Below are 12,300 nucleotides of genomic sequence, written 5' to 3' on the forward strand. Positions count from 1 at the left end.
TCTGACTGCTATATTATTCTGACAGCTGGTAAAGGAAGAGGGCCAACAGGGATAAAGAGAGCAGATATTTAGCACCCACTGTGAGACAGCACCATGCCAAGTGTGTACTCGGTACCCCTTAATCCTTAGTCACAGGCTTCCCTTCCCCCCCAATGAAGTGATGGTCTTGGCTCCATTTTTCAGGTGAAGTGTTTGATTCAGTCACACAGCAAGTAACTGATGGTGCTGAAATTTGAACTCAGGTCTTCTCATTCCCAAACTCCCTGAAAAATTGGAGAACTGCATTTCCTTGCCCTGACCCCCTACCCCCACTTTCCAGTAGCTTCCCTCCTGTGGGCCATGCTTAAGCTGGCATAAATTTCAAAAACAGCTAATTCTTCCTGCTGGACAGGCCATAAGTAAGATGCATCATAATTAGCTACATCTGATTGACCTCCTGTTGTCCTAAGCGGTAGCCCCTAATTGTACGCTGGTGGGGGTTTTCCTACAGCCAGTTTTATCATTTTGACAGTTTGCTAATAAAAGGTCACCACAGGTACAGAAGCACTCTGATTTACATATGGCAAGTAAAAGAGCATTATGGGAAATCCACATCTAAGGTAGGCCTGTGCATTTGTTGCTATTGACACCCATGCTGAGATTCCATAATTGACAAGAAATGCTATTATTAAGCAGGTCTGTTGAGATAATTAGCACTCAGGGTTGCATTTTTAATCGGACTTGAGTCAGATAATTTATCACAGCAGTAGCAAGCTGTCAGGGTCACACAATAAATACTCATTAAGGCTGAATAAAGATTAACTGCAGGCTGAAAGAAAATTAGGCCAAGTAGTAACATTTGATTTCAATATTTACAGTGCTAATTTGGACTGATATTGGCAAAAAGATCAGATCCCCAAATTGAGCTCACTTAGGAAGGAAGAAGAGGAAGGTTGCTATGTTGAGATGCCTGAATGGGAATCTTTTTAAAGCTTGAAATCTTTTTCCTAATTGATTGCCAAAAATATTAATTTTGAAGGGCTCATTTGGTGCGGCTATTCCAGTAGCCTTGGTATCTCTGCATTAATAAGATGACAACTCCAAACAGAAATTGTGCATCTTGAAGGCATGCCTAATTTGTTAACATTAGTCAGATACTGCACTTTTAATTTAATGCAGCTCGCTTGTCTTTGGTTCATACATGGGCAGTTTATGGCACTTCAAGTTAATTAAAAACACCTACCATTAAAACATGCAACATCTTTAAAGGAAAAAGGAAGTCATTTCAGGCCACTATATTACCAGGCCAAGACATTTATGTACTTGCTTATAATTTACAGTATACTAAAGATAGGGAACCAAATGAGAACATTAGTATTTATGAATACAGTAAATTTTGTTGACAAAACCAGTGTAAAAGGTCATATACAGAATCCACAGCGGCTGTGCAGTTTGTTTATCAGACTGAGGGGTTTAGATTTTAATAGAAAACTAATTTCAAGGGCTGCTGCATTGGTGTCAGATCCCTCTGAAGACCCAAGACACAGGCAGCCTCTGCCCAAGCCCACCCCCATCCCAGGTCCAGCAGGCTCCATGGACTTCGTGGCATCCGTGTGCCGGCGTCAGGCTTGAGGGATTTCAGCCCCTCGCCGTCAGCATCAGAGCGCTTTTCACAGAGCGCAGTTCTGTGAAAAAGAGGTCGGCTAACTCCTAAGTCGGAGAAGGCGAATGGTTGTGTTGTATACTGTATTGGAAATGCAAACTGTAGCAATAAAATGAATTGCGGCGAGGCAGGACTCAGAAGTGGGTCTGGGTTACGGGAGGGGCATGTGAAGGAGTGAGGGGGCCAGGCTGGGAGTGTTTTAGATGGCGGGAGGTCAAGGGCAGCGGGGGGAGAGGAGAGGCCCAGCCTGCAGGCAGCCGGGGGAACGCTGGCCTCGTGGCTGTGACCCAGCCCTGAGACAGGCGAGCATCCCCGTAACCTCAACTGAAGGTGGTGCCCCATTCACCAGCCTCTTCAAGGTACTTATAAAAAATAGACACTGACAATCCATGTGCCCAGGTTCATTTTGAATGGCACAAAGGGGATGCACTCGGGCTGGTGCAGTGGTTTGTAGGAAGCAGGTGAGAGGAAGAGGGTTTTCTTCTTCAAGAGACAGGTTGTGGCTCGCTGCAGCTGGCCCTGCTGCCGTGGTGCTCGGAACCCCCCGCAGCCTCCCTGCGCCTGGTGTCCAAGGTGCAGGCTTGCAGCCTTAGTGGGAATGCAGCAGCGGTGCTTAATTACAGATGGGAAAACGGAGCCCCAAATTCCATGAGACCTCCTCAGCAGGCAATGAGATCATGCCCTTAGTGTGTAGCCCCGGTGACGAAAACAGATCTGAAACCTCAAGGAGTCTCTGTAAAGGTGGGAGACAGCTCTAAGACCAGGCTCCCTCTGGTAAATGTCAAAATGTGAGAAAGGCACCATGTTAAGGGTTGCTGATGGCAAGCTGGTATTTCGCCTGTGGCCTTGTACACGGGGTCTTCCCGCTTCTAAAAGGCCGCCTTCATTTCTTGCCTAGACCTACTCAGTGCTGAAAATTGACCCAAGAGGGATATAGAGGAGGAAGTGAACCTGAGGCTGTGGTTTTAAGGCAGTGGTACTGGGCCGGGGCTGTCTCACTCCAGGGACACACTGGGGTCCTCCAGACCCAGGCTGCTACACCAGGCGGTCTCGGAGTACTGGGCGCAGAGGTAGGTGGGACCCAGGAAGCGCACACCAGAGTAGGTGAGGCTTTCTCCCTTTTATTCTGCTTCCTCTCCTCCTCCTCAGTTCTTCCCCACTGCTAACCCCATTATTTCCATTTATTTTGACTTTGCTCCCTCTCAGCTAATCTTTGCTAAGCTGTGAGCTGATAACTTAAAAGTTTTCCTCTCCCAGGAATCTTGGTATTTTAAACAGTGAATTGCTGATAACAGAATTGCTCCCAAGGCTGCAAGTAATGAATTTCTAACCACAGCATTTTGCTTATGTACTTTGGAGCAGAAAGGTTTGCTCTGTGCTCCTCTAACCACATTGCATGACCAGCTGCTCCTTTGCTTTACAGCACTAGGGGTGTTTGGAGACCTGGTCAAAAGCCTCTGGTTTCTAGCTAAACCAACTGATTGAGATAAAAGAGGTAGAATGCAGTGATGGGAACAACAGTGGAACACATTCTTCCATATGTTGGAAATCAGTCTTTAGGTCTTTAAAATTGAATCATTAAAAACAGCCACATGGCTATTAGTAATAGTGGTTACTTTTTTTTTTTTTTAACGCTCACTATTGTCAGGTACTGTATGAAGCGTTGGAATCGTATTAATTTATTGACTTCTCACAACAATGACATTATTCCCATTTTGCAGATGATGTAACTGAGGCACAGAGATAAGAAGTAACTTGCCCAACGCTATAACACCATTGAGTCGCAAAGCCTAAATTAATATGCTTTGGCTCCCCATGGAAATTGTTGCAGAGCAAACAGCTAGAGAATAGATTGACAGGACCAAGAGAAGAGAAACAGGTTTTCAGAGAATTTTTAACATAAATGTGAATGCTTTTGCTTGCTTTTGTTTTAAATTCTGGACAGCTAAAAACAAAGCAAGCCATGCTAAACTTTCTCAAGAGAAACAGACATAAAATAATGGGGAAACTTGAAAGACCATGAAACTGTTAAGAAGTTGCCATGGAAGTGTTGTTGTGGCAGGGAAAAAAACCCCGAAAATAAATGAAATGCCCTTATGTTTGAGACTGATTAAATATTAAAGACCCTGAAGTAGATCTATATGTACTGACCTGAAAAGATGTCCAAGAGATATTTCTGTGTTTAAAAAAGAATAAAAGCAATTTTTAAAGTGCTATGATTTTTTTTTTTTTTTTTTAAAGAAAATATTCAACCTGGAGTATTCCCTAGCAACTAACAGTGGTTGGGATGGGATTGTAAGAACTTTCCCTTTCTGCATTCTATATACTTCTCTAATGTTTGGATTTTTATGGCAAGACTGTGTTGCTTTTGAATTCCAAAGAAACAGAGAGATAAAAAACAGGTTTTAATAGACAGCCCTATTCCATCAGGTATATGAGATTTCCTAATGGGATATAAAGCTTTTTCACAGCATATTGATTCTATTGTTATACATCCATAAAAACAAGAAGGAACACTGATTGCTTAATTTTTTTTTCTTGTTTTTAAGCGATAAACCTATTCTACAAAATTTTGAGTTGGCTTTGAGTCAATAATATATTTATTTTCCATTTAGTACATGTACTCTTGCTTATCCTGAGCAAACCAGAATAAGAGAATGCCATGGGAGCATCAAAGGCAAAAGTTCAACAACAAATAAAATCACCCACCTTTATTATCTACTAGGCAGGCACCTCATTTAACACCCAGTCAGCTCTATGAGGGAAGTGTTATACTGGTATCCATTTCAGAAGGTAGACTGAGCTAGGTTAAGGAATTTGCCCAGAGTAGGAAGTGGTTGAATGGGGTTTCGTACCTTGCTTGGTTCTAGCCTTGTTAACCATTAAGCTTAACTGCCTCCCCGTGCAGTTAAAGGGCTTTCTTCCTAAGGGAGAAATCTCTCTTTGCTCTGTAAGAGGTGTACCCAGAAAGTAGAGTTGACAAGACTTCAACACTCTATTGATGCCAGCACTTGAGGTGCATGAAGACAACCCACAGCTGGCAAAGCCTCACTTGGAAGATTTAGGAAGGAGTAAAATGCTTGTCTGGGGAAACAGAGCAAAGCTAAATATTAGAACTGTAAAGCGCAAGTACCTATTTAAGTTGCCCTGGAATGGGATACTTAAACTTTTAGTTACCGAGCATGCCCTTGATTTCAAGTATTTGGGCATGAGTAAAGCAGGTAACGGTATGAAAAATTTTTTTAACTAAACCTTGGTGTTCTTTCTGGAGGGGATAATAAACATCAATCTTTGACAACAGCAAATAAATCAGAACATGTAAATAGAAAGGCCGGCCTTGTGAGCCATTTTATACCATCGATAGACAAAAGAGGTCATCGGAATAGACGTGGAAGAGCATTTTAACCTTTACTACCATCATCTGTTACCACAACCGCAGAAGTAAACAAGTGGATAAAATAAAGTTGAAAGCCTACACACGCTCAGAAATATGTTGTGCTTGAGTTTATGCGTTAGATGTGCCTAACTCATGCAGAGTGTATGTGCTGAGCTTGCTTTAGAGGGACTGCATGGATGTGTAAATTTAAAAACTGAGTAGCAATAATTAAACATTTTTACTATAATGGTTGTACTGTTTCCACTGATAAGCTTTATTTTGCTTTATGGAAGCCTCATTCATGGTACTCGCTTGGTAACACGCTCACAAGGAAACTCGGCTAGTGCAGGTGAAGCACGTTGGGGGAGTAGACTCAGATGGAGGGTCAGCAGGCTGTTTAGCTGGCAGCTGTAGAGGACAGGTTGCTGGAGGCGTTGTTAAATGAAACAGTTAAAATAAGCAGTGTTGTTACTTCTGGTCACCAGAGAAAACGTGTCCTCTTGGCAAACGTGCATTTTTTCTCTCTTGGTTTTCCTTCCAAGAGAGGCTCTGTTTAACCTCTCATTCTTAGGGTCATCCCTCTTTTCCCAAAAGTAGTAGGAAAGGAAGAGACTTTTGTTTTTGTTTAATGATATTTTTAGGAGAAACAAATGAGGAAAGATGGTTGAAGCATTAACAATAGTGTTCCTATTTACAGATGTTCTCGTTTTGAACTTCCCAGGGAGGTCATATGGAAAAAGTGTGCATGGAACCAGAGCTGGGACTAGGATGGTGCAAGCAAGGTACCCAGGGAGCAGGACTTGCTCAGCCCTGGCATCTAGAGGCCGCCTCTCTTGTTTCGCCTTATTCCCGGGCCTGCACGAAACTTGGGCAACCAGTTTCCAGTCCCACTTGTACAGCTGCCAAGCTGTGTGACCTCACCAAGATGCTTGGAAACTACATGATCACAAAGGCCATAGATTTTCTGTTTTTTATATAAATAATACCTTTTCTTTTACTGGATGGTAGTAGGTGAAAACTATTCAACTCAATTTTTTAACAGGTTTATTGAGATATAATTCCTATACCATACATTTTCACTTACTTAAAGTATACAGTTCAGTGGTTTTCGTATATTCAGAGTTGTTCAGCCACCACCACAATCTAATGTTAGAATGTTTTAGTCACCCCTAGAAGAAACCATGTACACAAAAGTTGTCACTCGCCATCCTCCCTGCTTCCCCCTACCCACAGCCCCCACAACCACTAATCTGTTTTTTGTCTCTATGGATTTGCCTATTCTGGACATTTTATATAAATGGAATCATAGCTTACATGATTGTATCTGGCTACTTTTCTTGGCATGACATTTTCATAGTTCATCCATGTTATAGCATGTTATGCTTTTTTTCATGGCCAAATAATATCCCATCATATGATGTACCACACTTTGTGGTACACTTCAGCTGCAGGACATTTCCATTTTGAGGAAATGCCTGCCAAACAGTTTTCCAAAGTACACGTTTTACATAGTCATCAGCAATGTATGAAGGTTCCAAGTTCTCCACCTCTTCTCCAACACTTGTTATTGGGTCTTTTTCATTAGAAAATTTGTAGGTTAACACAAAATCATGCAGAAGGTACAGAGTTACCATTATTGTCTTTTTGATTATAGCCTCCTGACTGGGTATGACGTGGAATCTCATTGTGACTTAGGGTTGTGTCTACCTGATGACTAATGATGTTGACATTCTTTCATGTGCTTATTGGCCATTTGTATATTTTCTTTGGAACAATGTCTATTCAGATTTTCCCAGTTTAAAATTAGGTTTTCTTTTTACTGTTGAATTGTAAGGGTTCTTTATATATTCTGAAAGCAAGTCTCTTATCAAATAGATGACTTGCAAATATCTCCTCCCATTTTGGGGTTGGCCTTTTCACTTTCTTGACGGTGGCATTTGCAATACAAAAATTTCTCTTTTTTGTCTAAATATTTCTGTTTTTCCTTTTGTCACTTAAATAATTGCAGAACCCAAGGCCATGAAGGTTTATTCCTGTGCTTTCTTCTAAGATTTATAGTTTTAGCTCTTATATTTAGGTCTATGATGCATTTTGAGTTTTAGTTAACTGAATTTTCAACTTTGCAAAATTACCCTCTTTTGATTGGATTGATTGTGTCTGATTTTGCAGATGGGATGTGAAGCCTGAACATAACTCCTCCAAAGACTACTCCATAATGTGCCATCTATTAAAATGCATTTATCCTAAGGATCTTATGCACTGTACCTCCAGACATAGTGAAAAGTCTGTCACTTTTTGCCTTTGTGTAGTTTTTTATTGCTGTTGAAATGCCCTTTAGGTGGTGCTGTTGCATTTCTTCCTTTTTCTTTCTTTTGGCTTAGAAAATCAGATTTACATTTTGCTCTTCTAAGACACATAATTTGCTAGAAGAAAACATTACACCAAAGTAGGAAATGAAAATATGATATTTAGATGGCATTTACCTGATTATCCATATCTAATTGAAACTCTTAAGAAATTCTTAAAGACATTACCCAGTGAATATACTGCTCCTACTGGGTTGTTTTGAATATGCGCCTTAACTATCAAATGAGCATGACGGGCCTAACTATCAACTGGTTAAGATCTCCATGTGGAATTAATGATGATTTCCAGCTCATGCTCTTTCAACTTCCATGCTGCTAATTAAAAAGTAAAACTTTCAAGTGGTTGACTTCCTAAAGAGAAAAATGCATTCTTCACATTGGCTGTTTGCAGAATGCCTCTTCTGTTAAGGAACCCATGTACAGTTTTTACATCTCATTTCCTGGATTATCTTCCCTGTGCCAACTCACAGTGTGGGACATTAGGAAACGGTATGCCTTTTTTTTTTAAACCACTTAAGAAATTCCCAGGAAGGTTTTTTTTCCACCCCAACTGCCTTCCCATTATGTTCTGCAGTCTGCCAAGCTTGCCAGAACTCAGCAGGTAGCCCACATGGTATGCGTGCCTGTGTGAGAAAGCTCCCCTGATGTGGACAAGATGTTGGTTGTAAAATGAAGCCAACATCTTGTCCACAAGTGTGCAAAAATACAGTATATCCGCAAGCACCAAGGCCATAAAGAATATTTTGTCAAGTATGGCTTGCTGGAATGCCTCTATTATTATAAATTTGATTCAGAGATCAAAACTTATAAATCTAGGCAAGAAAATCTATAGCCAGAGCACCTTTTCTTCTTTGTACTTTTTCCCAAACATAAACCATCTTAATATTCACTTTTTTAATATACATAAGGGAGTCCCAAAGGAGGGTCCAGGAAGGATTTAATGTAGATTATTTCCTACTGTAGAAGCTGCACTGCATGTTTTCTGGAACTTAACATTTCAGTCCATCCTTACCATCTCAGTGCTTTAAGTATTGTTTTGGAAAAATCTCTGCTTACTAGTTATTGGTCATGCAGTAATTATTTCTTTCTGTGCTTTTCTTTTTGTGCATTCAAAATCAGCATGTTGTATTGCAATGTCTGTTTAGTAGGTTGAATATTATTTTTGTTAAACCTTCAACCACTGGTTTTAGGGCATTATAAAAAGTGTTTGTTCTTCTTTGACCTACTTTTACCAGGAACATTTTGAGCTGCATTTAAAATCAAATCATAAGAGTGAAAATTTGGATATGTCTACTGGGAAAAAAAAAAAAAAAGGCATTGCAAAAATGAAAATGTTTGAAGGCACATTTAATGGCCTTGTTGTATTTATATATACACCATGAATATATATTGTTTTGTACATATTTCTCTCCCTCACTGTACTGTAAACTCCTTGAGGTGAGCGACTCAAATTTGTTTTAATATCTAACCTATGATTTCCCAAGGGCCAGTCTCTTAAGTAGGTACTCAGTGTTTGTAGATTTGGATTTTATTCATAGCTCCTGAAATAAAAGCTATAACCAAGAACAAACAGACCAGAAAAGATCCTTGGGACTTTTATTTTAGTACATTTTTGGGGAGCTTATTTGATGACATTTTTTCATTGAATTTCTTTTTCAAACTAAGTGTGTTCTTTGGAATTATACAAAAGTCTGTTTTAAGCAGCTGCCACCATCCAGTCAAAATTAAGGTGCATTGTGAAAGAAGATGGCGTTCTGAGGGATGACAATGGTATTTTTTTAAAGGGGATTTTTTGCCCTCTCTTCTGTTTCTGTATTCCTGCTATTTACCAAGTTAAAATGGAGTGTGGATTTTTGTTGGCACATTTCACACCTGGGATTTATTTCTGTGCCTGTGAATCTACTTAGTGGCCCTGTTGTCCGTAGGACTGGGTAGGGCTCTGCATCAGACCAAGACATTATACCAGGACAGAACTCCTGACTCGCCAGTGACTTTGGAAGAAGTCTTTGAATAGCATCCCCACGAACACTAATAAACCAATCAAAACTGCTGTGTTCTCCTTTACGCGCTTCCAATTTGCAGACAGCCGCTAACTTACAAATGGGCTGCGTTCCAAAAGTCCGTTTATAAATCAGTTGGTTGGAAAATAATACACTTTCCATAGAAACATGTTATGTATGATGGTCAGGGTTCCAGGTTGGCCCACAAAAGCTCCTCTAACCATAATGTAGCTGAAATTTTGTACATGTGTAATAAACCGATGAAGAAAACAGTGACATTCTAATGAGTAAAGGTAGTCTTGGATGTAAGTAATTTATTGTTTTTGTTGAATGTTACTCAAGGTCTAAAAATATTTTAATTATGGAGGATAAGGATGTAAGTGGAAACATTTATGGAGATTTAAAAAATAAACTCTAGGAATTTTACAGAAGGGAAGGGGAAGAGAGATTCTGAATAGTCTAACCTAGGAAGCAAAAGGGAAGAAGAGGAAAGGCATAAACAAGAATATAAATCTAAGAATGGGGAAAAAAACACACAGCAACTTCTCCCAAGAGAAGTTATCTCAGCTGCAAGAAATAGACAATACAAGGAAGAATTTTTTTAACCATCCCCTGGTGGTAAGTGATGGGTTGGGTGGGGCAGCTTTCCTGGGCTGCACATAGCACTACCATTTATCTGAGGACTTGTTTGCTAACCAGGTGGGAGTCTTGGTACAGACTCTGAAAAGCTTGGGGAAGGGAAAGCATATTATGGTATTTTATTTTATTATTATTTTTAAAAATAAACTATTCTGCCTGTGAAAGGCCCTTTCTTTTTTTAAAGATTTATTTTTTTTCTCTCCTTCCCCCGCTCCCCCGCCCCCCCCCCCCCCCCATTGTCTGCTCCCTGTGTGCATTCTCTGTGTGTTCTTCTGGGTCTGCTTGTATTCTTGTCAGCGGCACCTGGAATCTATGTCTCTTCTTGTTGGGTCATCTTGCTGCGTCAGCTCTCCGTGTGTGCAGTGCCATTCCTGGGCAGGCTGCACTTTTTTTCTGCTGGGCGGCTCGCCTTATGGGGCACACTCCTTGTGCATGGGTCTTCCCTACACGGGGGACACCCCTGTGTGGCACGGCACTCCTTGCGCGCATCAGCACTGCGCATGGGCCAGCTCCACACGGGTCAAGGAGGCCCGGGGTTTGAACCGCAGACCTCCCATGTGGTAGGCGGACACCCTATCCACTGGGCCAAATCTGCTTCCTTACAGTATTTTAAACTAGAGGTTTTCTGTACTCTAATTAACACAAACATTATTTCCTCATCAGTGACATGCTCTCTCTGGTTCAGATGATTAGCTATCAACAGGAAAAATTCAAAGGATCCAAATTTAAATACATGAGTACTCTTCGAACTTGTAGAGACTTTTATGAGTTAAGAAGGCCCAAGGAGGAGTGAATAAAGGACATTTCTTCCTATGATTTCAAACCCCGCACAGTACTGATTATTTTTTTAAATTATTTTTTATTGTAGTAGAGAATATACAACTTTAATTTCCTGTTTTAACCACAATATTCAAGTGCACAATTCAGTAGTATTAATTACAGTCACAATATTGTACTACCATCACCAATCGCCATTACCCCTGCTTTTTCATCACCTCAAACAGACACTCTTCATCCAGTGTCTTCATCTAACTCCCTCTTAAACTGGCAACCTATAAACTACTATCTGTCTTTGTGAAGTTTGCTTCTTATATTTAATACAAGCAAGATCATACAATATTTTTCTCTTTTTGTCTGGCTTATTTCACTAAATATGATGTGCCTCATCAGACTGTAGCATGCATCAGAATTCATTTCTTTTATGGCTGTATAAATTCCATTGAGTATATATACCATATTTTGTTTATCCATTGATTTGTTGACGGTCACTCCATTTTTTGGCTATTACCAATAATGCTTCTATATGTTCCTTTATTTTTAAACCAAAATGGCTGTAGGAGTTTTTGAAGGTTTCCATATTTTAGAAGTATGCTGTTATGAACTTAGAAAAAATAATTCTGAAATTCAGATGGGATGGGATGTCTGTGGCGCATGTTTCTTTGGTTTTTACAGATTCATTTTATTTATTCCACTCTCCCCTCCCCACTGTCTGCCCTCTGTGTCCATTCACTGTGTGTTCTTCTGTATCCACTTGTATTATCAGGTGGCACTGAGAAACTGTGTCTTTTTTTGCTGCATCATCTTGCAGTGTCAGCTCTGTGTGTGTGTGGCGCTACTCCTCGGCAGGCTGCACTTTTTCCACACAGGGCAGCTCTCCTTACAGGGCGCACTCCTTGCACGTGGGGTTCCCCTATGTGGGGGACACCCCTGCGTGGATGGCACTCCTTGAGCACGGCAGCACTGCACGTGGGCCAGCTCACCACACAGGTCAGGAGGTCCTGGGGATCGAACCCTGGACCCTCCATACAGTAGACAGATGCTCTATCAGTTGAGCCACATCCACTTCCCTGTTACTTTCAAAAATACCCTATTTGTAGTCAGTGGCTTAATGGATTTTGGAATTGACAGGTTTGAATTCTAGGTCTCTACATAGGACCTAGGTAACATCTCAGAGCCTACCTTCTATTTCTGGAAAATGGAAACCATAATACCCACATTATAGAGTGGTTGTGAATATCCATCGTGGTCGCGTTTGTAAAGTGGCTCCTGCCCTGCCTCGTAGTAATGCTTAGTAAATGACAACCATCCACTACCTAATTTTATAGACCAGATTTGCACACCTCTGGGTGTTCATACTTTTATATAGAATATATATATAAAAAAACAAACCTCAATACAAAGAAGTGTGAAAAAAGATTTAGGGGCAAATAAACATAAAAATTTTTAATTGTTTATAAGTATGTAAACTTTTAAGTTAGAAGAAAACAATGTTTTTCA

At 40.5% G+C, this 12,300-nt stretch overlaps 1 protein-coding gene across 1 annotated transcript in view; it reads left to right on the forward strand.

Moving 5' to 3' along the window:
• Positions 1-12,300, forward strand: part of JAZF1 (JAZF zinc finger 1) — a 350,399-nt gene that overhangs the window by 237,753 nt on the left and 100,346 nt on the right. The window lies entirely within an intron of this gene.

The sequence above is a fragment of the Dasypus novemcinctus genome, chromosome 5 (genome assembly GCF_030445035.2).
Source record: "Dasypus novemcinctus isolate mDasNov1 chromosome 5, mDasNov1.1.hap2, whole genome shotgun sequence".
Classification (NCBI taxonomy): domain Eukaryota; kingdom Metazoa; phylum Chordata; class Mammalia; order Cingulata; family Dasypodidae; genus Dasypus; species Dasypus novemcinctus.